Below are 5,563 nucleotides of genomic sequence, written 5' to 3'. Positions count from 1 at the left end.
GCCATAAGTTGGAAGCTAGCCACAAACAATACCCACCAAGGGAAGACCATCTACAATTCACAGCTATGTTCAAAACTACCCTTAGCTTGCCCGGGCGCCCCGTGGCTGTGGGAAGCCCAGGCAAGCCAGCCCTTAGACAGGCCGGGGAAGCCATGAGGAGGCATTTAAATGCCTCCCCGATCCTTCCAGGGGGCCGCCTCAGAGTTGCTGGGGAGGGGGTCGCTCTCCAGGCCTTCCCTCTGTAGCCACGCATGCAGAGGTTTTGGCTGTAGTGGGCGTGTCCAACTCTGAAGCCAGCCGGAACTCCGTTCCTGTGCGTTCCTGCCCAAAAATAGCCCTGTTTGAGACCAACCGTAGGCTCTTCTGTAATCCCATACATAGATGGTGTCCATAGATCTCCAAACAGAAAGTAACGGCAACAGAAGACTCCCACTGTGGAAAGAATAACAGCCGAACAACGCCTCTCCCGGGTATAAATCAAGCAGAGGAAGGCAATGGCAAATCGCCTCTGCTTCTCCCATGCCTTCATCGCCCCTTGCTGGGGTCACCATAAGTTGGGAGCTATTTCAATTGATCTCCAGATGACAGAGATCAGTTCCCTCGGAGAAAATGGCTGCTTTGCAGGGTGGACTCCGTGGCACTGTACCCTCCCCTCCCCAAACCACACGGTCCCCAGGCTGCACCCCCAAATCTCCAGCTTTTCCTGAGCCCAGAGCTGGCAATGCTACCTGCACAGGATGAGGGCTGTGGCTTGCTTGAACCCGGGTTGGCCCTGGCGGGGTAATGGTGGCTGTGATATTGGGAATCCACCTCGGACTTCTGCCTTGAGCTCCTGAGACCTCCTCCACTCCCAGGAATTCATGAGGCCTCCACCAAGCTGCTTCGTTTTGTTTCCAGGCTGCCTGAGGAGTTTCCAGGGATTCAGAGGAGAGTGGCAAAGAGAACGAAGGACAGTCACGGCAAGACATCGTGTGAGGAGCCGCGTGACGGCCGGGGTCCCGTTTCGCCCGGGGAGAGGAGAAGATAAAGGAGCAGTGTGACAAGAGTTTTCAAACACTTAAGACGCTCCATAAAAATGATGGAGCACAACTCCTCGCCGCTGTCACAGAGGGAGAGGGAAGAAGGAAGAGGCTGAAATCATCTCACACCTAGATTTATACATGAATATTTAGAGGGGGAGAGGGGGAAGAAATCCCTTTTCAATTCGGCTGATGATAGAACAATTTGCAGAGGGGGAGGGCCGGGGTCAAAGAAAGTTCCAAACCAACTTCTTTCCGGGATGTTGCAGGCCGAACATTTCCTGTCTGAAGGGATGGAGGGAGGGTATGGGACCTCAGCCCCATGCTTGTAACTCCCCTACCCTGTGAATCTTAACTAAATCCATGGTGCTGGGGTGGTGCCATTTGAAGTTGCCTTATACTGAATCAGACCATATTAAGATCAGTATTGCCTACTCAGATCGGCAGCTGCTCTCCAGGTTCTCAGGTGAAGGTCTTTCAACTGGAGATGCTGGTGTTTGAACCCTGGACCTTCTGCATGCCAAGCAGATGCTCTACCACTGAGCCGCAGCCCCTACCCAATCAACAAGGTCAGGATTGTTTATGCAGGCTGGCAGTGGCTCTCCAAGGTCTCAGGCTGAGGTCTTTCACATCCCCTACTGCCTGGTCCTTTCAACTGGAGATGCTGAGGACTGAACCCTGGACCTTCTGTGAGCCAAGCAGATGCTCTGCCACTGAGCCACAGCCCCTACCCAATCGACAAGGTCAGGATTGTCTACTCAGGTTGGCAGCAGCTCTCCAGGTTCTCAGGTGGAGGTCTTTTAACTGGAGATGCTGGGGATTGAGCAAATTGACACTGAGTGCCCAAGGCTGGGCCCTCTTTCTAGAGCTCATTGTATTTATTTCCTCAACAGGCCTTAGTCCTGGTAATTATATGAACTTCTATCATGTCCGCCCCTGAGTCATCTCTTTTTTAAACTGAAAAGTCCCAGACTCTCCAGCCTTTCCTCATAAAGAAGGTGTTCCAAAGCAGCATCGGCTTTGGTTAGTACCTGGACGGGAGACCGAGTTCCAAGTTGCTACACCGAGGCAGATGCTGCCAAACCACCTTTGCTCATCTCTGGCCCTGACCTGCACGGTCCAGGCTAGTGAGATCTCATCAGATCTCGGAAGCTAAGCAGGGTTAGCCCTGGTTTGTACTTGAATGGGAAACCACCAAAGGAGTCCAGGGTGGCTGCTTAGAGGCCGGGAATGGGAAACCTCCTTTGAACCTTTCTTGTCTTAAAAAGCCAATGGGGCCTTCATCACCAGCCACTCGAACGCACTTTCCACCACCAAAACATCCATTAGGGATGGGATGGTGTTGCTCACAAGACTCCACAGCTTAGAGGGAACATTGGTCCAGGGTGGCTGCTTAGAGGCCGGCAATGGGAAACCTCCTTTGAACCTTTGTTGTCTTAAAAACTTATGGGGTCTTCATCACCTGCCACTCGAACGCACTTTCCACCACCCAAACTTCCATTAGGTATGGGATGAGGTCACACAGGGCCAGTTTGGTGTAGTGGTTAAGTGCGGGGACTCTAATCTGGGAGAACCGGGTTTGATTCCCCACTCCTCCACTTGCAGCTGCTGGATGACCTTGGGCAAGCCATAGTTCTGTCAGAACTGTTCTTGAAAAAGAGCTGTTCCTGTCAGAGCTCTCTCAGTCCCACCTACCTCACAGCCTGGGTGTCTGTTGTGGGGAGGGGAAGGGAAAGGAGTTTGTAAGCCGCTCTGAGATTCCTTTGGGTAGTGAAGGACGAGGTATAAATCCAATCTCCTCCTTCTCCTCCTCCTCTTCTTCTTCAACAGTAAGGGTTTGCCTTTGCCAAGAACAGGTTGCACATCACCCCCTTCCCCCAAAAAATCCTCAAACCCACCTTCCAGAATGTTTTCAACTGTTTCCTCTGGAGAAAGGAGTAACGCTTGGAGCTCTTGCCCTTAATCCATCAGTCCTTAATTATATGTAAATGTATGCCTTCTGCAGCTTCCCCTCTTTGAGGTGAATTTGGCCTGGGTTTTTGTGCTAGTAAAACATTACTACATTTGAAAAGGCTATGCAGGGATCCTCATTACAATGATGTTCAAATATATGTTTATGTGTGGGGGAGCTGGTAGGCTTGTCAGCTTTGGGCTGGGAAATTCCTGGAGATTTGGGGGTGGAGCCTGGGGAGAGGTGGACTTGCAGAGGGGAAGGACCTCAGCTGGTCAGAATGCTATACAATCCTCCCTCTCTTATTTCACTGCCAGAGGATGCAGTGATGGCCACAGGAATAAACAACTTTAAAAGATGATGAGATAGATTCATGGAGGAGAAGTCCATCAATGGCTGCTAACCATGGTGACTTAAAAAAAACTCCACATTTGCAGGCAGAAAACCTCTGAATCCCAGAGCCAGGAGACAACATCAGGGGAAGGCCTTGGCCTCTATACCCTGTTTTGTGGGGAGGGGAAGGGAAAGGAGTTTGTAAGCCGCTCTGAGATTCCTTTGGGTAGTGAAGGACGAGGTATAAATCCAATCTCCTCCTTCTCCTCCTCCTCTTCTTCTTCAACAGTAAGGGTTTGCCTTTGCCAAGAACAGGTTGCACATCACCCCCTTCCCCCAAAAAATCCTCAAACCCACCTTCCAGAATGTTTTCAACTGTTTCCTCTGGAGAAAGGAGTAACGCTTGGAGCTCTTGCCCTTAATCCATCAGTCCTTAATTATATGTAAATGTATGCCTTCTGCAGCTTCCCCTCTTTGAGGTGAATTTGGCCTGGGTTTTTGTGCTAGTAAAACATTACTACATTTGAAAAGGCTATGCAGGGATCCTCATTACAATGATGTTCAAAGATATGTTTATGTGTGGAGGAGCTGGTAGGCTTGTCAGCTTTGGGCTGGGAAATTCCTGGAGATTTGGGGGTGGAGCCTGGGGAGAGCTGGACTTGCAGAGGGGAAGGACCTTAGCAGGACAGAATGCAACACAATCCTCCCTCTCTTATTTCACTGCCAGAGGATACAGTGATGGCCACACAGGAATGAAAAGCTTTAAAAGGGGATGAGATAGAATCATGGAGGAGAAGTCCATCCATGGCTGCTAACCACGGTGACTTAAAGAAAACTCCGCATTTGCAGGCAGAAAACCTCTGAATCCCAGAGCCAGGAGACAACATCAGGGGAAGGCCTCAGCCTCTCTGCCCTGTTGTTGGCCATGCAGAGGAACTGGTTGGCCACTGTGTGAGACAGGATGCTGGACTAGATAGACCTTCACTGGACTGATGCAGCAGGACTCCTCTTATGTTCTTATGAAGGTTTCGGCCTCTATGCCCTGTTGTTTGCCCTCCAGAGGTAGGGTGGCCACTGTGTAAGACAGGATGCTGGACTAGAGGGACCACTGGTCTAATCCAGCAGGACTCTTCTCTATGTTCTTATGTTCAAAGCAGTCCTTTACTCCAGGGGAACTGATCTCCGTCATCTCGAAATCACTTGTAATCCCGAGGAGCCTCCAGGTCCCACCTGGAAGTTGGCAACCATAAGAGTTGGGACAATGCACCCGTCTGGCAGGCCATTCCTCCAGCCCAATCTGATGTCACATTGGAGGAAAAGCAGTCGACAGCTGCAGGCAGCTTCCACAGACCTGCCACCGTGGTATTTATCCCATGTGTTTTCCTCCCCCCCCCTCAATTAAATCATTTCCCGCCACGCAGAGACCTCCTTCTGCCGCTGCCACAGGAACCCGGCTCCTTTCTCCTCTCGTCTCCCTTCCCGCCTTTGTGTGCTCGTAATGAATTGCGAGGAAACGCCACTGAGAGGTGTCAGAACAATTTCTATTAAACATAATTTCCTAATGAAAAGGTTACAAGCAAGTGTGTCACAGCTAATCAGTATTTAATGCTCTGCATCGGGACGCTGGAGGAGCATGAGAGAACTCCAGCACGAATGCGTACAACCCGGGCTGCCCAGATCACAGGGGCCATGCGGGGGAGGTGCTAGGGCGGTCTTTCCCAACCTGTGGGTCAGGACCTGAGAATGGGTGGCAGAGCCCCTGAATGTAGGTTGCAGGCCAGCCCTCCCCAAAGGTCACCCTCTCCATTGTTCTCTTTTGCATTTTGGAAAGGAAGATCTGACCCTGGAATCAGAGTCTTCCAGGTTGTGCATGAGCTGGTATTTTTTGCTTCACTGGGTATATATGTTGATCAAGTAAAACCTGCCCTGATGGTTACGACAATGAGTTTCTTAGCATCTTAGGGGGACCAGAGGGAGTACGGAAGAAGGTGGTCTAAGGCTAGAATGTAACCTCTGTACACATAGGATCATAGCGTTGGAAGGAACGTACAGGGTCGTCTAGTCCAACCCCCTGCACAATGCAGGAAATTTACAACTACCTCCCCCCACACACACCCAGTGACCCCTGTTCTATACCCAGAAGATGACAAAAAACCCTCCAGGATCCCTGGCCAAACTGGCCTGGAAAAAAATTACTTCCTGACCCCAAAGTGGCAATCAGCATTTCCTTGGGCATGTTAGAAAGGGCCATGAGAACTAA

This window comes from Gekko japonicus, unplaced genomic scaffold (genome assembly GCF_001447785.1).
Source record: "Gekko japonicus isolate JY-2015 unplaced genomic scaffold, Gekko_japonicus_V1.1 scaffold305, whole genome shotgun sequence".
In the NCBI taxonomy this organism is placed as follows: Eukaryota; Metazoa; Chordata; class Lepidosauria; order Squamata; family Gekkonidae; genus Gekko; species Gekko japonicus.
Note: the sequence above shows the minus strand (reverse complement) of the source record.